Source organism: Haliaeetus albicilla, chromosome 4, assembly GCF_947461875.1.
Source record: "Haliaeetus albicilla chromosome 4, bHalAlb1.1, whole genome shotgun sequence".
Classification (NCBI taxonomy): Eukaryota; Metazoa; Chordata; class Aves; order Accipitriformes; family Accipitridae; genus Haliaeetus; species Haliaeetus albicilla.
Genome location: NC_091486.1, coordinates 25,894,257 through 25,919,942, shown reverse-complemented (window position 1 = coordinate 25,919,942; position 25,686 = coordinate 25,894,257).

The following is a 25,686-nucleotide window of genomic DNA, read 5'->3' as shown; positions in this document are numbered from 1 at the left end:
ACTGAAGACATTTTTTACATCATTAGTTTTTAATATAGATGCTGTTTGCTTCTACTTTACAATTTACTCTGGTTTGGAGACTGAAGATACAACACGTGGTTGCATGGAATGCAGGCTCTGTTAGAACTACGCAGGTATTTTACTGGATTTTACACATATATCTAGTAAAAAAACAGTTTTCTACTTTTTTCATTAAACAGCCCATCTGTTCCAGTCTTTTTCCATGTAAAAAAAAAAAAAAACAACATAACAAAGTCACGTACTAATTTTTTTAATATATCTATTTGGGCAAAGAAATTTTCTTTTTACACTGACATTTATCAAGAGAAGATAAATATTATTGGAAGTTTGCAACCAAGCTGTAATTGAGTGTATTTCTTCCCCTATCCTTTACACCCCTATACAGATTCATACATTTTTTTTTCAAAAGAGGAGTGTGTAATCCTGCAGAGAAGTATTACGTAAAACTGCTGTATAAAGTTTGTCCACTAGGTGGTCCTTAAAGACATATTTAAGAACATTGGTTCAGGTTTTAAGTCTTCATATTTGAGAACATACAAATAAATGCAAATATCTATTTTAATATCATAATTAGCACCTATGGCTAAAGTGATTGTAAACATTTTGCTCCCTCCTCCCATATTCAATATGTATTCATCAAAGACAAATAATCTGAAGAATATTTCATTTAAGAGTCTACTATGTATGCAAGCCCCCAGACTTCTTAAAAAGCAAGTCATTCAAGTGATTTCAGCAGGGTTACTCACAGGAGCCAATCCTATGTATGTGAAGAAAACCTCATTTGTAGCTTACATAGTCCATTTATACTCCAGGGATGCTAAACACTTTGAAGTAATGCATTTCATTGGCATTGTACTGATGTTGTCAAAAGTAAAAAAAAAAAAAAAATAGCATTGGCATAGCTGTAAACAACAATATATAGCAATGACAGAAAAATATTTGGATTCCAAGTACAAGGCTCATTTTACTTTGAGACAGCTTGAGATTAAATCTGGGAATCTACCGTATGCCTAAATCTTTCTGTAGAAGGTGGAACGCCATCAAAACTCAGCTGGTGTGAAGCCACTGTGAGGTGTTTGCAGCAAGTGACTTCTCTAGACGGATAGATCACGCAGAGCCACTTATTCTTCTGTTGTTCCCAAACCTGAAAGAAGCATCATCATTACAGATGGCACATGCAACTGAATAAAACTCCATTGCATGAATATTGTGGAACAGAAGACATTCTAACAACATCCACTATCAAAAACCCTGAGATGTATCAACAGCAACAAAACATTTTCTCACACTTTGAGCTTTAAGGATGACAAAATTCAAAGAAAAAAATACAGCAATTTACACCCGCTGAAAGGCAATGATTATGAGAACCACATATTTATTTTATATCAATAAAATATTGATATCTGTCTCTCATGCCAAATGATCTTGGCATTAAAACTTTCTCATTATGCAGTAGACACATTTTGCAAGAGTTTAGAAACTAAATGTAAGAAATTAAACTTTTCAAACATTTTTAAAAGTTATATTCTGTGATAAAAAGGGAAACTATGAGTCCACAAAATAGGTCTGCATCCATTATGGGCCTTTTTTTATTATGTTGCTGTAGTTTTTTAGTATGGTAATGGTAAATTTCTAAATACATTGTAATAATTTCCATATTCATTTTCAACTTAGCTCTCATTTCAAGTATGTAAAGTATGATTCCATTAGTCTTCATTGATTCATAGAAAATGTAGCATGGATTGTGTCTTTTTATTAATGAAAGGAAAAATAAGAATGAAGTTCTAGAAGGTAATGAGGTTTAGAAATGAGTTTGCTTCATCTTACAGCAGTTCTGCTGCAAATTATGACAAGATTGGCAATTCTAAGCTGTGTATTGCTTGTAATACAAACCATGCCTAATGAAAAAATGATGTAATCAAAAACTGTAGAAAGAGAGGAGGCTCAGTATTCCTCTTTTTCCTTACGAGCAGGGCTTCTTGCTATAAACTATTGAATTTACTTATGTATTAGAAGAAAAAACTTACCACTATAACAAAGAAATGGATTTATTATTCACAGAGTAAGAGCAGCGGGAGAACAGGTATTTCCTTCTTGTTGCTTCTTCTGATACCAACTAAGCTAAAAAGTTCAATCTAGTTATAATGTTTTCCCAAAATGCTTCACAAACTGAAAGAGGGAAATCACTGCTTGCTCCAGTGACCTTTTGACAGTCCAAACCAGCTGTTTGATAGGCTGTAGAAATTTAGTACAATTATTTTGGAGACCAAGCATGCTATGTGACCCTGTGAGTAAAGTTTGGGTTGGAAGAATTATTTAAATTGATTGGCATGGAGTCAAGACTAAAACTTTCATAGGAATTAGAGAAGATACTAATTTTCATAATTTGTATTTTATGACAAATGAGGAAACACAGAAGAACTGGGCAAAAATTTGGAAAGGTAAATCCAACAAAACCAGTTTCAATTCTTGGTATTCTGGTAAAACATATTCAAAGCAAAAGTATCATAGTATGGAGAAAAAAAGACCTAAGCCACAGGAAAAATAAATAAAAATGTTTTCCCCTTTTTTTCCTGCAACAGTGGCAATACTTCCTATTTGTTCAAATCTTTATGTGGTACAAACAAATATGGCCTTTAATACAACAGTCTTTTCACATTAAGCTTCTGAACAGGGAATTATCCTCCTACTCTAGCTTCTAATTTCCTCTTCCTGTCCCATATATAAAACAGCTGGGTGCGGTTGTCTGATGAGACCAGCTGCCTTGGTCTCCCAAGCTATTTTACCCCTTCCTGCCTGTTGCATGAACTCCGCTCAATTTGGAGGGGAGGGGAGAGGAGAGGAGAGTAATTTTTGGTCTGATTTTTCATGGCTGTTTTAATCTCAATGTTTCTAAGCCTCTCTGATGTCAAACCAGCACTGTATTTGTTCCATCAGAAAAATTGAAAAGAAAATACACTAAGGAAGGAGCAGCAACTCAAGAGACACTTAGAGAGAAGCCCCAGAGCCAAAGCTAGAAAAAGGATCTTTGTAACTTGCTTTGGTTTAGAGCGAGGCAAAGCTACTTCAATTAGATGAAGAAAAGATTTTCAGCCAACCTGCAAAAGGATGAGTGCTATGCGGAGTTTCAGCTGTGAAAATTAGACCTGGTCTGAATGTGAAAACTAGAGAAATCAAGGCAAAGAGAATCTTCTCAAATTTATGACACAGAGAGGCTTGAAACCAAAAGATGGTGGCAAGTGCTTAAAATAGAGGAAGAAGGAAGACCATACTAAAGTTATGCTGGGCTTTAACTGGTGGCCACATATCCATTAGGTTTTGGTGATGCTAATAAAGGTTCCTGCCATGAACATGGGGAGTCAAAAACAAGTCTTTAGTCTTGAAAAGAGGCTGAAATATATTAAAGGATGACATAATTTAGATGTGGTACGGAGCAGAAGTCCCACAGAAAACTGGAGGAAAGAATGGGAGAGTCCTTCTAAAGGATCAGTTGAAGAAATAAGGCAACTGGGATATGATGATGTCAGTGAAATTAAGGGTGTGAGGAAGTAAGTATTTATTTGAACATATGCACTGGAGAGTGTTGAAAATAATGATGCACAGAGGGAATGAAAATGGAATAAGTGGCTGTGAGATTTGTCTAGGAAACAATCACTTGAAACTAATGACAGCATCTTTATTGAAATATGAGGAGGAAAGCCAGAGCAGAGGGGAACTTAGCTGGAAGTGGTGTGAAAAAAACCTCTCTATGTAATGGTATTGACAAGACAGAACGAGCCTAGAGATGAAAGAAGTCAGTTGTGTTTCTGTGTGGTTGGTTTTTCATTTGTGTGTTTTAGGAGGAAGGAACTGGTCATGGGCTGGGTGGAGGAAAACAGATCAGAAACTTACGCATCTGCAGTAGAGACTATATGGGAGAGTCTTGGGGGTGATCACTGAAGGCAAAGGTAAACCGGTAAGAGGAAGTCCAAGTCAGGCTCTGCCAAACTTCTTCTTAAGAGACTGTCACAGTCTTGTGCAGTGAAAAGGAAAGTGGAGAAAGGCAAAGAAGATCTGAATTGAGGTCACTAGAGATTGCAGTCCAGAGACTTATTTCTGCTGGGAGAGGTGTTCTGCTGGGGCGAGACCAAAAGAGGGAAGAATAGGTTTCTGGTGGAGAAAGTCACTCTGGTCACAGGCTTTTGCCAGAGACATTCTTGAGCACAAGAGCAGGGGTGGAGGAAGCAGATGTTTGAGGGACTTGGCAAAGTGGACAAAAATGTTGAGGCACTGTAGAGTTAGGGGAGGGGGAAGGAGGGAGCAGCATGCAGTGAGAATCAACAGCAATGGAGGGGGGTGCTTGAGAGCAGATGCAGAGTTGTCTGCCCTTTGCTGATCCTAGGCAGGCCCTGCGCTTGAGAAATGTGAATTAGTAAATAATAAGAAGAATGCATCCAAATATAACACAGCAACCTAGCGGCATCTGTCTGGAAAAATAATCAGAATCATAAGGGTAATTTTATAACTGTCAGTGCAATCCATTACATTGGCAGTGAAGAGCCACGTTAGGGTGTGTGGGGAGAGAAGGAATCCTGAGAACGCTGTTTCATTCCCGTGCTTCCCAGCAGACTCCCATTGCCTGGGGTTGCAAACAGGGCAGAGAAAAGAGAAGGAAGCCCTGGCAACTGTAGGCAGTGCAGGAGGTAGAACAGAATGGTCACTTAAAAAAAATTTTTTTTAAAGCCTATACAAGAGCATCCAGTTTTCCTTGCAGAAAAAAGTCAGTTATTCTTGCACCTAGTGAAGCATCCAACTGAGACAGGGTGCCCTAGATGTGGGGAAAACTAAATAAACAGGGTTGCAGCTGATTTGTTTACCTCTACAAAATTAGAGAAAAAAGGTCTCCAATGACATCATACAACTGTTCTTCACATGTTTTTCCAATGTTTCACAACATGATGGTATTTCTTAGCAGCATGTTTCCCATCAAACATGGATTCCCATTTTATGAACTCTCCCTCATTTTAGTAAGAGAAACATGATTTGGAAAGAGTTTTTTAGTTGAAAAGCTAGCTCTGTCAAACACATCTGTAAACATTCAGCTCTGCTTCACACAAGGGAGTTTCATCTGTGAATGCTGCATCTAGGAGTCAAATGCAGAGATGAGGCAGGATATTCTCAGCACCTATTTATAGAAGAATGCATAAAATACTATAAACTCTGCCACGTGTGACCAAAGCCACATGACCCAAATACTAAACTATTCACATGAGCCCATGCAAACAGCAGAAGCAAAACAAACAGCTTAAAAACCAACATAATTGAACATAAAAGCACCATCAGAAAACATGACAATGAGTCCTGTGTCATTTCACGTTTCATGCAACACAAACGTGACACCTTATCCCTTAGGTTGCTAGACATTAATCAGACATACTGCCACACTTGAAAGGAGAATGCTATCGAAGGAGAGAAGCCTTTTGTATATTCACTTTGTATTCTTTAAGAACTGCAGACCAAAGTAATGAATGGCATCTTAGACCATTTTTCACAATAGGAGCCAGTGTGTCATACAAAATTTCTTATTTCATACCACACTGTCCTTCCACGTTACACTGCTTGTTTTTCAGTACCAGGATATCCTTTATTATGTAGCTTTTTTTTAAAGATTACTTTGGGGCAAAAGAATGGCTTTGCTGAACTGCACTGCTGTTAGCATTTTGTATTACAGAAACAGCTCTAACAGCTATTGAAGCATTGTAAATCCCCTTTCCTTTCCTTCTGACTTTGCCCCGTGCTTTCCCTAAAAGTGTGACAATTCCTGATAGCTCGTAGCGGAGCTGGGAGAAAGTCCTGGTTTTGCTGCTTGAGAACCAAGGCTGGGATTCAACCAAGTGTCAAAGTCAGATTGAACAGAAAAGTGTCTATTCTATTGACCTGGTGGCTGTGATTTGTAAAGAGCACAGATAGGACAAATGCAAAATATTTCATCGTGATTCTAGTTCTCAAATGCTTAAGCTGTGATGAAGCATGTCTGCAAATTCGTCTTCCTTCCTCACCACCCCTCTCTTCAGTGTCTGTGCCCTCCTTCCTCAGTCCCCACCCTCCTTCTTTTTTAAGACAACCAGTTTTAAGGCTGGAAACTTACCAATGCCTACATGATGACATCTCTGCTATCAAAGTTTTGGATAAAGCACTGTGTGGTCCACGATCTGGGTTTCGTGTATTCACGTTGAGATCAGTCATATGATGCCATTGCAAAGCATTAGAGAATAGTTGCTGGAGGATGTGAGCCGTAGCCTTGCCTGACCTTGGGATTGCAGACACCGAGAAGAATTGCTGAAGCTTGTCTCTTGCTTTAGCCTGGTGAGCTTAAGCACAGGCTTGTCCAATCAGTTTGTATCCTAGGCAAGTTAGGATGACAGCATGGGTTCAGACTTTAAATACAGCCAAGACTGGGGTGCCTCTGGGTCCTCCCTACTTACATGTGTTTCGCATGGTATGGCTTCTTCAGTGGGGAACTCCCCCAAAAGAGATATATGGCCTGACACTTAGCAGAGTGGCAGGCAAGCCTGCAGTCTGCTAAAACATTTGTGGGAGTCTGGAAGCACTTTAGAGGCTGATAGATAAGAAGTTAGAAACATCTGAAGTTTTGAGGAGGAAAACAAGATTTATGGTGACTATGAAGAGCAGGAAATCGAAACTGTTAAGAAATCAGCTTCAGGTCATCATAAAGTTCTGATCCCTAGTTTCACATTAAGGAACAGAATACTACTACAAAATCCTGTCTGTGGTAATAAATAAAATTAATAATTAGCTACTATAGCTTTTCATCTATAGATTGCAGTGATAAGAAGAACACAGTGAAAGTCTAATTTATTGCAGCTAAATAGTTGACTGTTAAACATTTCTTTTTGTGGGACTGTAAATTCTACCTGTTGACATAAGCTCAATCTTAGCTGCTTTCTGGACTGGATTGCTTTATCGTTTAGAATTAACTCCTTGCAGACATTTTCAAGAGTTATTGTTTCTTGCAATTGTGTTATGAAAGGAGAAATCCCAAAGGAGAGAAAGAGAAATAAATTGGCAAAAGACTTTGGCACTAATTGTAACCATGGTCATATTTATTGTTATAAAAATCAATTAGAGCCATATTTTGTGAGTCTTAATTGAGGAAAACTGCAATTTTTTTATTGCAAAACTTGGTCCTAGAATAAGTAATCTTTTAATCACATTTGTCTACCACTGTAGGAAATACTTTCTTTAGTACACTCTAAAAGTGCAAGATCATGTTGCAAGGTGTATCTACTGTACATCTTTTTAATATAAGTAATAAATTTCTGAAGTGCTTGTTGAAACAAAATACTAGTGAGAATTTTTGTATTACTTAAAGGCTTTGGAATTTGCCCTATGTTTAACCACAGATCTTGGCTTTAACTCTGAAAAATTATTGATCCTTTAGTTTTGTTGTCCCAACTGAAGACCTTTCAGCTGAGCTTGGGCTTTGTGCAATGAAGAGCAAATTTGAAAATTAAGTTCTTTACAGTTGTCCAAAATTGGTTGCCCAAATTATTGGTCGGTGTTGTAAAATACATTTATAAATATGTATTTTAATACATAATGCATGTGTCCAAGTTACTACAAAGAATTACTGCAAGCATGAAGACACGTAAGACTAGGACGATGTCTTTATTATATTTTGAGAAAAATCCAAAGGATATCCTTTGGTGTACGTTTGTTTGGGTTTTTGAACAATTAATAGGGATGTATGTCCCTAAATGTGGCTGAAAGCTACACTTGGAAGCAGGCCAGAACCCACATGCTTAGACATATCTGATGGCCTCAGTGTGATCACAGAAAATACAGTGGTGACCCTTAGCTGTTGCATGTTTTCTTTAGAGAATTGTGGAAAAAAGGAGGCAGATGGAAGCATGAGTTCAAATCTTTGATTTATCTAAGTCATTGGTATTTTTGCCAGACCTCTTTTTCAAGTCTGATGAGAGTCATATGAAGAAGTGTATGTCCTTGCTAAGTTACATATGAGATGGATGCTGCATGGTGACAATGCTTATGTTTATTGTGGCCTTGAACCAAAGCCAACCAGATGTTTTTGAAAAGTTTGGATACAACTGTAAACTTTGAAGCCTGAGTCATCGTTAGTGTGATAAAGGTGTGTTAAGAAGGACTTCTTAAAAAATTAGATCAAGGAATTTCCCCTGCCACTCAGTGAGGTCATCCTGGCAACCAAAATGATTGGGCTGATAAGGACAGCGACAAACACATGCTTTTTCTTTTTAAGGAAGAATAAGCTGGAAGGGGTGAGGGTGGCAGGGATCTCATGGGGAAGCAGAAGGTCTATTGCTAGCACAATAGGAGAAGGAATGCTGGAGGAGGTGCTGCTTTGGTGATCTTTTTTTGGGAGGGAGTGACAGGGAACTTCTAAAAATAGTAAAATATGATCGTCCAGTACTGGCTTTTGTTACCATCACCCACTTGAGTTCTGCTTTCAAGATTTATTATATCACTCTTAAATCTCTTGGAGTCATTACAATCTTGCCTTTCATCTAGTCTGTATATAAATAATTGATCATCATAAGGATTGAAAACTGTGGAAATGAAGACAGCTTAACACAGATATTCTTTATGACATCAATTACAGGGGGAATCATTTTATGAGAACAGAGAATATTTCAAATGGTACAATAATGCTAGCTCCTAAAATTACTTTGTATTTGAAATGAAATGTGTACACTGATTGGTTCTGTTGCCAGTTTATGGAGAAAGTATATTATGGTTCAATGAAAAAGATGGTTAATTATCTGCATGCAGGGCTTGCTTCACCCCTCCCCTACTTCTCTTTTACACTAGTGTAACTCTGTTGAACTCAGCTGTGTACAAATGGTGTAATGCAGTGGTGAATCAGGCCTATATTTTGTAAGTAATTTATTGCAAGCATTTGCAGTACTGAGAGAGGAAATGATCAGGCGTGTTCGCTGCTGAGATTTAAATTCCCTGAGCGTGCGTTCTGTTGGCAGCAGTCACGTGCGCTGGGCCAGGGGTGTCATAGGGTTAAACACTGAGTACTACAACAGTAGCTGAGCACATTTATTGTATTAAAACCTGGTAACATGCTAAAATACTGTAAACAGCATCATTAAGCGTGTTGAAAGGAAGTCGAAGTTCAAGTGATCTGATTTTTTTTTTTTTTTAAGAAGTAGTGTGTTTTTTTAATGTAGTGTTGACTGGTGAATTTATATATTTGGCTTGACTGGAGAGGACACTTCCTCTCCCTTTTGTTAGCTGTCGTGTTGATGTTTTGTGTTGTTCCACTGTTCATCTGTGTGCAGGCGATAGGTGGTTTGGACCAATATTCAAACTAAAGGGAAATGTAGCAGTATGCATGCCATTCTAGGAAGTGTGCAATGGTGTCTGGAGGGCTTCTCTTCTCCTGTGCCTCTAGCGCTAGCAGCATGCCAAAAATGAGCAGAGCAATAATGCCATCTTATTTGATTTGTTCATGGAAAGAATGTCATGCCAAAAAACCCACTGTACTTTAATCTGTGTGAACAAGTGAGAGCAACTTTGTTCTAATGACTACTGAAAAAAATTAATCTTAAGTGTAATGTGCTAAGAGTTTGATTTTATATAAGCCACTTCTAGAACTAGACAACATCAAACAAATACTTCATGTAATTGTTTTATGATGGACACTCCCAGGAAACAATAGGAATTAAGTTGCAAAAGGAGAGTCAAATGGTGAGCTTGGGTTCCTGTGCATTTGCAGTCACTGAGGAAGGTCCCAGTTAGCGTGAGTGAGAAAGGCAGTATTATCTCTGTGTGTGTTTCATTATTTTTCAGTAGAAGTATCTCTAGTTTGAATTAAGACATGTATCTGTTCCTTTGCTATCTAATGTAAACTCTTTTGCAACACAGTTGGGATGGTTATATGTTGTAAGTGCAACGTTTGGGGAGCTGGAATGAGAGATATTAAAAAAAAACTTCTGTTCCTGGTGACAGCTAAATATTAGCATTTAACTTGCTGAGGATCCAGTTCAGCGAAATACTGAAGTGTGTGCTTTGAAATCAGAAGGTCTTCAAACAAATATTTCAGTACCAATTTTCCATACTGTGTGAATAATTCACATACAGATTGTGATGGCTGCTCTTTCTGTCCTCTGACTCTTGACCAAATTATCACGACAGGTCCTAATAGTTCCTTTTCTTATTGTTATTTATTCATTTTAGGGCAGACCCCAGTAGCCCACATTACTTATGCCGTCCATGCACGAGTATTAGTAGGTACAAAACAGTTGGTTTGCAGGCAGAGCTGTGCAGAGATATGCAAAAGCACTTGGATGCCTTTAGATGTGTTAGTCTGTGTTGTGCAAGGAGTTTGGAGGAGATGCTTGATTTTAGCATGAAACATTTTGGCTTGATATAATATTTTACGGTATTGTCTTAGACAAAGTATTTGTCTTCTCTCTTTCACAAGCAAGGTGGCACCAGACACAGAATTTCATCAAACTTCTGCTTCCAGATAGGGTTTTGGAAGGCCATGGAAGACCATTGCCTTTCCCAATTTAAAGTGATGCTTGTGTGGCCAGAGAAGAATGTATTGACATCACTGAGAGGTAGGAACAATGACCAGCCACTAAATGTGAGTAGGTTCAGCATGGAAGACTCCAGTGCTTACTACTCATTTAGTTCCTTTATGAAATATTATTTATTCTGGGTTGGTTTTTAGAATTCTTCTGCCTCTACTCCTTTCTTTTGTATCTTAGTGGTGGTCATATCTAGCAATAGCTGGAGGAACATATGTATTGCATATTGACTCTGTCAGTTATGCTTGTGTGAAATCTTATATCCTAATGAATATCATTAGACTGTGTTTGCAGAAGCTTTTGTGACCTTATTACAGGTAGTATATCATTGTAGGTGAAAAGAAAAAAAAAAAAAACAGTAAGAGTGAAACCTGCATACAGCCAGGCATAGCAAACGAGCTGACATATATTTTCAAGATACTAAGTTAGAAGGGGGGCTTCTAAAGGATCAAAAAGAAGATAAGGGAACTTTGTAGGACAAAGAGAAGTTGAGAGACAGACTGGGCAGCAGAATAGGTTGCTTGAACTGGCTGGAAAGAAAATTGTGCTACTCTCGTACAGTAGCAGCCATTTTGAATATCACTTATTTGTGCATTTTCCAGGCCAGGCTTGCACAAATCACAATCTGAATAAATTTCCAGATTTTGGTACCAATCAATTGCCTTTAGGTGGTTCTTAATTGTAATTTTACATAAAGAAAGTTAAATGCATATGATTAATGATAGGGTTTCATTTCCAAGAGTTTGTGATTGCTTTAAGTTAATGGGAACCACAAAGTGTAACACAATATCGTGTTGATTTAGACAGTAGCTTATTTTCTGTATTCCTTCATTTGAGAGACACTCAGGTATGAAGAACAGATGTGCAGATGTTAGCATGGTGTGCAGTGTGCCCAGAGGGAGAAGTGTAGGTCAGGGATGATTTTTAAAACAGATTTCTTTTTAAGGTGTGGGATGTAGTACCTTTAGGGGTTATCTTTCTGAAACTTCTAGATGACATTTCTAAATTGCTGCTGAGAAAACAAGCCCTTCCATCTCCATAATATCAAAAGGAAGCTGTGCCTAAGAAGTAAATGTAAGATCTGTTCCCACCGCTGACAGATGTAATTTCTGTTTGCTATTTTGGAAAATGTTCAAAGCTGGGTTTCCATTGCAAATTGTAGCAGTGTCCTCTGGGAAAACAAGTATAACACTTTTAAAGTTGTGTCATCACAGTTACTGACTTCTGCAACTAAAGGTGTAAAGTTAAAGGTGAGGAAGCTATAGTATGTTCAATTGATTATGAATAGTGGTGGACATTCATATTCTAAGGACATATACAAGAAGAAATTTGAAGGGAGGAAGCAGAGTTTGTCTCTGCAAATTCAAGGTCAAGGTATATCTGGTGACACTAAGTACTGAACTTTTTCAGCCATTCATTTAAGCAGTTAAATCTAATTGTAATAATGCAGCCTTTTAATGTCCCTTAGTAATTTCTAACCCTGGATCTGTATGCACTTTATAAAACATAGCATTATTTTATCAATTGCTGTGGTGTATGTGAGCCCAAATCACAGACTGGGACACTAGTTAGGTGTCCACTACATTAAGTTCTGTGCAGATGGGACAAAACCAGAAATTACACTCATAGCCAGGACTGCATGTTGGTGCAATGCAGTTACAGGTTGTGCAACTCTGCTGTCTGGGACCACATGCAGTCCTGGGTAGAGCTAGCTGAAGGTCTATCATTCATTGAAAATTTGCCCCATCTTAAAATAATTTTTAGCTGATGCTCCCAAGGTGGGTTTCATGTCATCAACTTCAGCTGCCTGCAGCTTATTGTCCTGGAACGTGTTCTGAAATGAAGGGATGAACTAGGGGCATTCCGGCAGTGCCTTGATCTCTCCATTAATGCTAAAGGGAGGATGGACAGCCAGCTTAGATGGGATTCCTGTAACTGTTAGACTGCTGAAATTAGGTGAACCTCACCCTGCCTTCATAAAAGGGGACCAGACCCCTGTTATTATTTCACACTCACCTTTTTAACCAAGTGTTCAGCTTGTTTCAGACCCTTCCTACCTTCAAAGGCTGATTGCTTTCCTCTCCCCACTCAATACTTTAATGATTACTTGGCTGGCTTACTGTGCAGCTTCCAGCCTCCTGGTACCCGTGGGTTTTCAGGCAGGAAGGTATCTTCTAGCAATGAACTGCACTGGTCAATATTTTCCTCACTAGCAATTCCCCAACTTCTCCTTTTCTCTGCAGTAGAATGGCCTGAAGCCACAAATTTCCCTGTGGTGTGACTGTATTGGCTATGTAGGTGGTTCTTTGCTACAGCCTCTATATTTTATCTCCCTCATCTGTATTAAAAAAAAAAAGCAAGGGGGGCAATCATGTGTAGCCCACTTCACAAGGATGTTTTAGGCTAAAATTATTAATGTTTGTAAGGCACTTGGAAAGCCTGTGCAAGTATAAACTTTGGTGCTATCGCAGTGTTCATTGAGAGCTTCTGAAGTTGAACAATGTAATTCTGTCAACAGCTTTTACATTTAGAAAGATAAGACCCATCACTAAATTCTTGTATGAAGTTAATTCAACAAAATATTTAAAAGTTTGATTTCACTCCTAGACCTATTGGGCTAATAAGAACTTTCTCTTCAGCCAGCTCTTACAGGCCAGATTGTCTAGATATCCACATAAAAATGTAACTAATACTCCTGTAAAGAGACAAACTAAAGTACCTCCATGGCAGAACTTTCAAAATTGTTCCACTTGCTTCGGTTCCTTTCCCATTAAAATAATTGGAAAAAAACGGTTCTTGACTTTAAGGGGAGCAAGGTTAAACTAGCAGAGAATGTTTTGAAAATTCCAAACTAGTAATTTAATCTTCAGATTTAACCATAATGGTCCTTGCAAATTTTTTTCCAAAGCTGCACTCAAAATAAACGATGTGTTAGTCCCTAATAAATGGTCCTTAGTAAAAGCATGTATTATGCTTCCTTTGAAAAGTCATTTATTTCTTATGGTGGGTTTCGGATTCAGCTGTCTCCCCAGCATGCTGTTTTAACATTTTTTCCCTTCTAGCAGTTTGTATAAACCCTGCAACTTGCAGTGTTTCTGTACAGCAACACATGTGCATCTGTGCGTAACAACATGAAAGAGGATAGCCTCTGACTTATTAGCATGGTTGTCTTCAGATTAAAAAATACTTTCTGTAGGTTCATTTCTTAGAATCAGCTTCCTGATGTCTTGCTTATTAAATCATGTAGTGTTTATGAAATAAAAAACTCCCAGGCTGTCAGTCAGAACTCTGAAGCCTTTCACAAACCATAAATTCACATTCCAATAGTTATAAATAGAAAATACTATTGCAATGGTTGTAAAACTCTCTCGATGATGATTGTATGTTGTACTGCACCAACAAATCAGAAAAAGAGACGGTTGGGATGCTGTTGTCAACATCATTTTGGTCAGAATTTCCATCGAGCCAATAAGTGAGCTTGCGCTGATGATTTGTAGTATCTGTTATCACCTTTCGTCAAACTCTGAGGAGAAAGGAAATACAGGATATTCCAGATGGGAGTGTGGTACATGTGCGCTGAGGAATCTGTTTGTGTTTCCTCTGATTGTTAGTGAAGGACAGTGGGGGTGCTGCTGCTTGTTGCATTATTTTTTGTATTAATGACCACATCCAAGTGACTTCTGTTAATGTGCTGTAATTTACAATTCTTTTGGGATAGTCCACCTTTTCAGTAACGCTTACTGCTGCTGCATGCGTTGCAACACTGTAGATTAGAAGCTGCAGAAATTACTCTGCAGAAGAGTAAATTTCCTCCTTTTCACTGTGATCTGATGTTCCCCAGCTTTTCCTTTACGTTTTTACTTATTACTCTTAGAATAGGTCTCACTAGGATACTAACTTCTGCAATGTCCTGTTTAATCAATACTAACGTAATTTTCTGAATGTGTTTCCCAATTAAGTTTCTGGCCCCTTTATTAAAAAGAGAAGTCTTTGATATCGAGAATTAAATCTGCAACACACCAAGGTTTTTTTCCTCTATAACTGCTGCTATGGAATGGTATATATCACTTTTGGGTTTGGATATTCACTCATGAATCATTCAGACTTCTCTCGTACATCAGCCACAGAAGAACGTCCATACCTGAGCTGAAGGAGCAATGGCAATCTGTTGGAAACAGTAAGAATGACACAGCCTGTTATGGGATGGGCTGTTTAGCTGAGAAATTTAAAAGGCAACATAACACAAGCCAAGATGCAGAAGCTGGGCAGAAGTTCATAAAAAAATGCCTGACTGCATGAGACCAATGATCAGTCTAGCCTGCTTCTGTCTCCAGCAGAGGCAGTAGGACAGACTGTTTAGGGATAGCATGCAAACTTGGCCACTTCCATGGTCTGTTGTCATAGTCTCTCAGCCTCACAGCCGGTGTATTAGGGATGTTAGAGGCTGTGTACCTGCATAGTCTTTTTAGTGGTCATGGACCTGTTTCCCATTAATTTCCTCATTCCCACCTGAAGCTGTTGATACTGTCTGCCTCAGCAGCCTCCTGTGGCAGCAAGTTCCAGAGGTTCACTACTCGCTGTGGAAAGTACTTTTGTCTGAATTAAATCAGTCTCCTGTTAGTTTTATAGTGTCCCCTACTACTTTTTCTAGTGTTGCAGATTTTATTCTGTTTGATCCTGCTTGCATGCAGCTATCCACTTTTTCCTGATTCTGTAAACTGTGCTCATACCTCCTTTTTGGCTTTCCCCTGTCAACAGAAGGGTCCTAGACTGTGCAGTGTAGGAGACACTACATGGATGAGATAGCTGCTTCGTTCCCTTGATGATTTTAATTGGTCCTCTCTAAATCTTCTGTAACGTCATTACAAAATAAAAAAAAACGCTTACCTATGTGCTACAAGAGGTATGTCGAGCATAAGAATCTTCCAAACAACCTCAGCAGTAAAGGTGGAAACAAATAGTTTACTGAGCGTCTGTGGTGGCTTTATCATCCTTTTTATGCCTTTGTCATTGACTGGTACCACTAATCACAAGATAGCTTCCTGCTTTTGGTGCATTCAAGAATGTTTTACTATCAGTTTGGGCACCGCTTGCAAGTCACTCTTCAGATTCTTTTTTAGCCCTCTCTATTTCCTGTTTATATTTGAGCTGCTTTATTTTATGGCATTTTTCTGTCCTCACTTCAGAAAGCTTTCTGGTTTGGGGGTTGTTTATTTTCTTTAAATGCCGATCTTCTGCCTTGGAAAGCTTCCTTTGCTTTCCTATTGAGCCATCCACGCAGAGAGAGGGGTTGAACTGCTTTGTTTTCTTCTTGATCTGTCTCACACACATTACCTAAGCTTCTAGTATAGTGTATTTCATGGATATCAGGCTTTCTGTAGACTTCTTGGCTTTTTAACTAACCCTCTCAGAGTTTTTGGAGGGGAGAAGGGTTGTTGGTTTTTACTTTTTTATAATTGCTGATTTTTTTCAACATAATTTTTTTCTTGAAATTGAGTAGCCATGAACTAGATTTATTTAGCTTTCTTTCTTCTTCTAGTTTTAAGCCATAGTGTATGATGATCACTAATACAGAACACCTCTCCCATTAATAGCTGTTGTCCTGTGCACCAGCTGAGACCAACTCCAATATGTTTTTTTAGGTAGCAAGCATTTGTGTGTCCAAAAAATTAGATTTCTGTATCTTAATGAAGCATTAACTCAGTCTGGTGAGGTTAATTGTAGTCTCTTTGAATTTGTACCTGACCTAAATTTGCAGCTTCTCTAATTTCATGAAGCTTTTCCTGAGCCAGTGATTCTGGTATTGCCCTAATCAGAGGGTTGGTGGCACAGCTATGCTATTATCATTAACATCCATTTTTCACCCACAAGGATTCCATTGTGCTTCTTTTTCCCCCATAATATTTTTATGCTGTGCCACCGTATAATATCCTTCACATGCAGTGCCTCTCCCTGAACTGTGTGTACTATTCCATCATTCCTATCAAGTAGGTAATACCACATCTCCTAAGTTATCCTCCTTCCCTCACACTCCAAGAAGCCTGTTATATCAGGGCTGTCATTTGGTGCCAAGCATTTTAGCTCCCTCTCTAACTTTTTAGGCTTCTAGCATTAATGCAGAAGTACTTCCAAGTATTGGCCTGTCGTGGTTTAACCCCAGGTGGCAACCAAGCACCACGCAGCCACTCGCTCAGTCCCCTCACAGTGGGATGGGTTGAGAATCAGAAGGGTAAAAATGAGAAAACTCGTAGGCTGAGATAAAGACAGTTTAATAGGTAAAGCAAAAGCTACAGATGCAAGCAAAGCAAAACAAGGAATGCATTCACCGCTTCCCATTGGCAGGCAGGTGTTCAGCCATCTCCAGGAAAGCAGGCCTCCATCATGCGTAACGGTCACTTGGGAAGACAAACGCCATCACTCCGAACATCCCCCCCTTCCTCCTTCTTCCCCCAGCTTTATATACTGAGCATGATGTCATATGGTCTGGAACATTCCTTTGGTCAGCTGGGGTCAGCTGTGTCCCCTCCCAACTTCTTATGCCCCCCCAGCCTCCTCGCTGGTGGGGTGGGGTGAGAAGCAGAAAAGACCTTGACTCTGTGTAGGCGCTGCTCAGCAGTAACAAAAACATCCCTGTGTTATCAACACTGTTTTCAGCACAAATCCAAAACATAGCCCCGTACTAGCTTCTATGAAGAAAATTAACTCTAACCCAGCCAAAACTAGCACAGGACAGATAAAAAAAAAGTACATTCCAGCTGCATTTGGATGTAGCATACAGTGCCTGTCATTCAGCTAATCTTATCTGTGTAGTCCCCCTTTCGTGGAGAAGAAACTAACTCTATCCCAGCCAAAACTAGCACATGGCCTTACACCATTTCTTACTGATGCCTGTGCAATTCAGCTGGCATGGTAGGCAGTCTAGTTTACCCTTCCTTATTCACTGAGAATGTGCTGCTTACTTTCCTCCTAACTCAGAATTGTGTTGCACTTTAGTTATGACCACCTCATAGGTTGCCTCAGTCTGAACTGAGTGCTCCTGCCCCTACTGGCTTGTCCCCTGCTTGTAGGTTTGATGCTTCTCAATGACTCTCTTAGTTTTCCATAGCGATGTGCTGGGTTTTATGATGAACGGGCAGCCCATCCATCCTGCACAGGTTTCTCCTGTTCCAAACAACTCCTTGGTTCCCAGAGTAGCTAAATTCCTGCTGTCTATGCCATCATCTCCTGCATGCCCTGGCACTCTGGATCTCTTGTCTTTTGGGCCTTGTACATGGCTTTTTAGAGGATATTACTATGGAAGTCCTGCCCAGCTCCTTTTCAGCACTCTGATTTTAACTTTCCCAACAACCCTTTTATATCATGGTACCAAAGTGGACAGTGACTGCAGGCTTTCCCCTGCAACCTGGGTATTTTGTGAAAATTCCTACCTTTTCACCTGACAGACATTAGCATGGGGTCTTCTTGGACATCAGAAACCAAGACATCTGTGCCTGCAAAAATAATCTCCTAGCTAACTCTTCCTATCTTTGACAATTCCCTTCTGGTGTAGAAGCATACTGAGCATGAGAGGACACAGTGACAAAGACTTACACTGTGGATTAAGAAGACCACATTGAATCCTTGTATCAGTTTCATAACTAAAATGAAGGTTAATTTTACAGTCAATAATTTCATAAACATCCCGTATAAGCTTCTCAGTTCAGCTAATATTGCAACAGCACCAGATAATAATAGTAGTTTATGTCTGCACTTACAAGAGAGGCTCATGCCCAGATTGCCAGCCATTAGCCTTGGGCAGTGCCTTCCAATTAACCCAAACTCCTGGCGGACAGTGTTGCAAAGGAGCCACTGACTCAGGAACATTAAGTTAGTTACTAGCCAGCCTGTCCTGGCTGGTGCAAGCAGCAGTGATAGCAGACTCGAAGGAAAGACATGTTTAAGGGTTCTCTGCAGGAAAGCAGAGATTCAGCACTGTCAAAGGATACTGAGAAGGAAAGTGTTTTTAAAAAGTTGTTTCAAAGAACAAGAAAAAAGGAAAATTGTCCTGGTTTTCAGTATGGAAAGGAGCATTTTTGGTAAAATTTTGGCAAGTCTTTTCAAGGCAGAGGAAGAAAACAAAAGTCGAGGGATAAAGTTGGACATTCTGCTTTGAGAGAAAAAAGAGACACTCACTTGGAATGAAAATGTATTTTGACTGCTAACATAGGAAATTTTTTTTTACTTTGAAAACTTGTGTCATTAGCCATACTGGAAGCAGAAAACACAAAACCTCTGAAGAGATTTAAAAGCAATGCAAATGTTTCAGATTTTAATTAGAGAGGAGAGTCTCCGCAGACAAAAGGGCTTTCAGAACTTAAACACCTTTGGTGCTTCAGTAAACCAACCCAAGTTTTGCCTGACAGCTGAAAGATATTCCCTGTGGGTCCTTTATGCTCTTGTCTGCAGAGTTGATTGAGTAAATATGCAGCAACAAGGAACATTCTTATACCCTGTGTCTGGCATTTGCTGGCTGGTATTTTTATCTTAAGGCAGATACAGTTTGAATGTTGCTTGCACAGCTCAGCAGTATTCATCAAATACAGAAATTACTTTGATAAATACACCTTGCTGCATCTTCAGTTTTTAGCAGCAGTCATGTTAGATTTTGAGTTTGAAGAACTCAAGTGTGGACTTCCAGGAGGGTGTTAAATCACCACTGGGGCTCTGGATAAGAAGTCTGCTCCTGGAGACAGAGTTAAAACACTGTAAGTGTAAACTCTGCCTGAAAAGCCTACGAGGATTCTTAAGGTGGCGGGAGATTAGAATTCAGAAACCTTTCTGCTTTGACAAGGGAAGCACTTTTTCAGCCTAAGCAGGTATAGTTTTCATGGGTACTAGATCCGTGAGAGCCATTGAGGAGTTTTCCTGACCAAGGGCCAGCAGGCTGGTGGAAAGCTTGGTGGGTGCCAGGGGCACAGAAGTGGTCGCCAGGCTCTAGAGACAGACTGAACGGGACCTTTCATTTCTCCCCCTGCAGACTCTTTGATCATGTTTTGAGCGTGACATCATTTCTCTATGACAAAAGTGCATCTCTAAGTTGTCTCCTGCTTTCTCTAACCAAACAAAACTGAGTGCAGACATTTGTATCACTGTTCAAGCACTGAAGGCCACTTTCCAGATCTGCCTCTTGACAGGTCCTCATTTTGGCTCCAGCTATTTTTAGCTGATACATTAGTGATATTGTTAGATCCATGAACAAAGTGATTACATTTTTTTTTAAGTAAAAATTCAAACTAGCCAATAATGTGTACATGGGTTTTTAATAATAATTTTCACATAGCTGGAGTTGCATTTGCCACAGGGATGTTTTGTGATCATGTTTGGGTGACGAAATGGACAATGATGCCAGAAACTGAAAGGAAAAGTGATTGTAATATCACAAGCTGTAACAAATTTAGGTTTTGAACAGCTCTGTAGTAACGCATTACACATTTCCTGTGTGGGTTGATGTTTGTGCTAAAACCTTTCACTTTTTGTGAATATTTCCATGGATTTACAGCAATTACTCAACTGTTTACATGGAACAAAATGTGACCCCCATTAATCACAACTAATCAAATTCAGCATGTTCAGTCATAAAATTTTCAGTCACTGTTTTCACTACTTTCATCTTTATTCATATTTTCCAAGTTAGTCATGATTCATAAATTAATATTTACAGCTACCACGTGCTGGTATCTGAAGCTTTTTCTTTTTTTAATAGACAATTAATTTAACTGGTATGTAGCCTGGAGAGATGACCCACTCTAAGCTAGAATTGCTATCTTTCTGGGAAGTTAACGTTCATGCACATTGCAGGACTGACAGCTCCTTGATATTATAGTCCTTTATCTATGGGAGAGAGAAGAAAAGTAGGGCAGAGGGAGCTTGCGCTGTGTCTCGTCAGTGTATCTCAGCTCTGTTTTGCAGGGTTGAGGGAAACACAGCCTTCAGGTTACTTGAACTTAGTCACCTCAAACTGCTGTCATGTAGCAGGTAGCATGGTGCAGGTTTTTAACTTTTTGAAGTCATTTGGTAAAGGACAACCAAGTGCTCACTTCTGATGCTTTTCTCTATACCAGTTGTTAAGATACAGTAGGAACTTGAAATGCAACTAGTGAATTTGTCACTACTGGCTGATGACTGGCTCCACTGGTGGTTTGAGACCTGCACGGTGCTAAACAACAGAGACATGCTGTGCTCTGGTGTGTACTTGAAGAAAGGCCATTAAGAGCTGAAATGTCAACAGTGACCCCATGCACCTGTAATAAATGTAAGCTTTGTAATTAGTAGCAAGCTGTCTCAGAGGGCTACAGATATACTAAGATTAATTTTCACTATGGTGTGCCCAAAGTTCTTGTATAACATAAGGCAACCAGTTAACATTGTCAGGAGAGACTATCAAGTTACGGCATGTCTGGCTTGATGACAGAGCTAGACTCTTAAGATCCTTGTGGCAGCAACTGTCTTTCCTTACGTTTTTCCGGAGCTTACCACACCCTAGAAGTGCAGAACAGAATACCAGTAGCAGCACACCTCCATTGTGAGTATGTATCTCTTTGTCTGCTTCATTATGCATCAAACTTACTATAGTAACCAATATTTACAGGGTAAAATAATGCCAAATTGCATGTGTGTGTGTATATATATATTTTACTCATAAGCGCTGTAGGTGCCAGAAAGGTAGTCAGTGAACACCAGCCTGCAAAAAATTCACGCATTGAGGAACTCTTCTGCCTGTCTGTTTCAGACTTTCTTACTGCCTGTGAAAGGCAGGTGGCTCTGGGTTCATAGAAAGAAGCCTTCAGACGAGGGTAACTGACACTGGAGCACACTTTAGGCAAAAAGGCATTTCAAAAGGTATCATAAAGCACGTCTAGACTGGAATTTGTAGTTGAAAGGAAAAACTATTATCCTTTGGGTTGAAAAGTGACCCATGGCTTTAGGCATTAGTGATTTTTGATAAATGACCTGGTCTTCCCTCTTCCCGGTGTGGAAGGCAATTGGTTTCCACTGTAAACCTGGACGGTAGGTAATTTGCTTTATCATATTTGTAGCAAAGGTAGCATAGCCTAATGCAACAGAGAAAAGAGGGAGCTTTTGAAAATGTCTTACTTGTGTTTATTTGTCAAAATAACCTGAAATAACAATACACACTTCAAACTTGAAACTTTTAATACATTTATTAACATACAGGATCTTTTTTCTCGTGTTTTATGAAGTAGTTATGTTTTCATGGAATACATATTAAGCATGATTTTTGCCATGTTATAAATGTGACATTGCTATCGCATATGAACTGTTTTGGTCAAGAGCCATGTTAACTGCCCCATCAATTACACTTCTAAATGCCTGTCAAATTTAAAAAAATGCAGCTCTGGGCCCCTTAGGGTTTTTCCTTCTTTTAGGCAAAGACTTTTTTGTTTTCACTCACTACTTTTGATCTCCTTATCATTCTGGAAATTTTCTTGCTTGGGTTTCATTTTGGAGAGTTTGGGGGTTTGTTTTTTTTAATGAGAGAAATATCTTTGTGTGGGAAGCAAAAGGAGCATTGTGAAATCCAGAACTCCTTGGGATACTGAAAGAGGGCATTTAGAATTTCTCATGGATGGGTTACTCTTATGAAGGCAGCATTTAATGTGTTAAGTAGAGTAGCAAAGTTGCAAAGGTAATTGGTATTATGTCTTATTCTGTATGTTAAAAAACACGCTTACCATACTGTGCAGTGTATCTGTTAGCAAATGTTGCCATTTCAGCCATGGCCAGTTATACATTTGCATATAATTTCCCCTTAGTATATTTTTGTGCGGAACTTTTTTTGAGAGCCTAAGACAAAATATCTATGCCACTTCAGAACACACAGGTACTTAATTCTGTATGTTCAGTAGACCAAACATTATTGAAATGAATGTGGTGGAACACAGCTGGAGTTAAATGAACTATTGTTCTCACAGGGTAGGCTAGATTAAAAACCACAAAAAAGAAAAAAGTTAAAAATCCTATGTTTTTTAATGGCTTCAACTACAAGCCTATCTCAAGACAAGCAGCTGGCAAACATATGACATTCCCCCCCCACCCAGATCTTATAAAAATGAATTTCACATTCATCCAGCCATGTCTTTCTAAGGGTGCCTGCTGGCACATCATTCCTGAAGGAAGCCGTCCATCTGGGAAGGTTGTTAGGGGGTTGGCAAGGCACCAGTCCTGGTTCAGAGACAGTGCATAGTGACTGGGAGCAAGGCACCCCCAGGGAAAGCTCAAAGCTTGTCCCCAGCCTCTGATGGACAAGTGTGCGAACAGGAACCTGATGAAGGTTCTTTGCAGCATTGCTAACTGTTCTTTCCCTCCCAGATAAGCTGCCAGTAGATGGGAAGAGCTCAGTGCTTTCTTTTCTACTTGTACTGCAGGGCTCTGTAACTCTGATACTGCAGGACTGTACAACTGTATGAGAACCTCATGTAGTCCCGAGAGCCTCTGTGTAACATTATTTGGCTTACACATATTTTATTATGTTTGGCTGTTGGTGAGAGTCAGATGAAAATTATTTCCAGATTACAATAAAGGAACTTCAAACATAGTAAGTGTTGTTAGATCATTCACCATATTAAAATAAAATTTTAAAAGGCTATACATCAATGTTCAGAGGAAACTGTTTAAAAAAGAAAAAAAATGTATAGCATTATTGGCCTAAAGATACTGCTGAACCTTGGGAAAAGATTTGTGCCATGTTTCTTATGACACTAACATCACGGAGGATATAAACCAGTCATTGGCACTCTCTCAAGAAACACATCACTGTAATTCATTATAACAATACCACTGTGATATTTGTTCATAATATTTATGAAAGCTAGGCTGTGAAAACAGTATGCACTGACTGTCACTGGTGATGTATCATTCTTTAAAAGAGAATATACATGACAAAATGTTTTAAATGAACTCTAAAAATATACTGGCAAGTTAAAACAATTTGGCTGGTCTTGCACTTCATGCCAGGAGGGGCTTCCCAGGATATGCTTCTGGATGACCTTTTTGAGGACATATATCAAATAGTCATGTATTTATTATGGTCCCAGTCAGTCTTCAATAGCAATGATGAATGTTGTGTAGTGTACGTAGTCATTACAGCTCTGTGTAATACTCTGCTCAGTTTCCATTTGCTGTCTTTTCAGTGGAAAACAGAACCGCCTGTAATGTCAACCCAGTAAACCCAACTTTTACCCACAAAGTGTTCCCGGTGGCATAAAGCTTTATCTGACCTGGCAGGAGGGTACAGATGCCAGGAGCCCTGGAAGGAGGCTTCTGGTCTGCTTCCCTGGTTGAGTCTGAGCCCAATAGAGTCCAGGAGAGCAGTCTGGCTCTTGTGTGTCTTGGGAGGCTTTATAAGCCCTCACAGATTCCAGTAGCGTGCTGGGATTCACTGCAGTTCTGACGTCAGTGTAAATCTGGATTTCTGGGCACTGAATAAAGAAGCACACTCCTTCTATGGCTGAATGGTCCTAGTGACATGCAATTTTTCCATCTTCCCCATCAGCATTGTGGGGAGCATAAGTAGCATGAATGTTCTGACATTTGTTGCAACCAGGCATGGGCTCAGTCTGGTTCCTGGTGAGAGGACGTCACCAGTCCTGGATAAGCTCAAGCACAAGAGCAGGCTGCATCTTGAAGGTGCTGAGGTTGTGCTGAGGCTGAGCACCAGTGGCAGGCAGAGCACAGGTTAGTTTCCCACTTCACAAAGAGGTGAGAGATTTGGCAGTGGTTTTGGAATGTAGTTTACTAGGAAGGGACCTCTGTCTTTACCCTGTCTCTCCAGGAAACCCTCCTACTCTGTCCACTCTAGTTCATTTCTCCCCAGTTGCTTGATTACTTGCTGGGCTGGGCTCAGGAGAAAGAGGTGAAAAGCAAAAGGGAAGGCAATCACCTCTTACTACTGTGCACAAAGGCTCCAAACAGAATTAAGTTTGTGTCTGGCAAAAAAGTGGACAAATCTAAAATGACTTTTTAAGCTCAGTTTCCTGGATTCACTACCCTTTGCATGAATGCTTAGATTTGAGAACAATAAATACCATCACTGCAGGAAGCCCCAGATTTGAATTGCGTGCATGCACAGCTATTTATTAATCATCCATTTTTACTTAGCCACTTCCATCTAAGGTAGTTGGCTCAGTTTAATAACAAAATAGCCTCTCAAGAAGTCCTCTGCCAGATCAGCTTATTGTTCTGAAGAAAAAGGAATCTCAGTGCTAGTTTTCTGAAAGACTTTTTTTAAACAGAAATTATTCAGAAAAAATAAGAGTGACACAACACTAGACTTAATTGTTGAGGTCAAGGGCTACAGGTTAAAAACATAAGAATGGAAAGAGGAAAAAAATGGCAGACTGGGGTGGAATACAAAAAACAATAGGAAAAGCAACTAGGAGACTGTGGATAACAGGAAGGGAAAGATTAAAACTGGAGCAGAGGTGCTTATGTAGTGCTTTGTGCAAAAGATTATATTCTACCTTGTACTTTTAGCTTCTTCACTCTCACTCACCCTGTCTCCATCTCTCTTTATTTATACTTAATAATTGTACATTATTTATATGTTATCCATTTCATCTCATGGCCTTTGGGGCTCTGAAAGTGTAATAACCTTTTGCCACTTTTTTTCCAGTTTAAATCTCATGTTTATGCATTTCCTTAAATTGACATAGCTCATTGGTGTGAAAATTTCCTATTACCTTTTGCTACTGAGTGCATTGTTTATTTGGAGACAATACCAGGTATTAAGAATCAATGTTCAGGTACACACATTCTAATCATTTTAAGGATGACTGATTCATGCTGGGATTGCACCTATGCCAAAGGTTACATCATTGATTCCACCTGATAATTTAGACATGTAGTTTCAAGCACAAATAACTGTCCACATATATAATGAAGTTTCACTTGCAACACTAGAATCAAGGCCAAGGTGAAGCTGGCCAGGAGCCAAGGCTGTACCCTTCCTATTTTATGGGTCTGGAGGAAATAAATGGTATTGCTCCAGATCAGGGAAGTAAGAAACTCAAGACTCCTATTAGCAGTA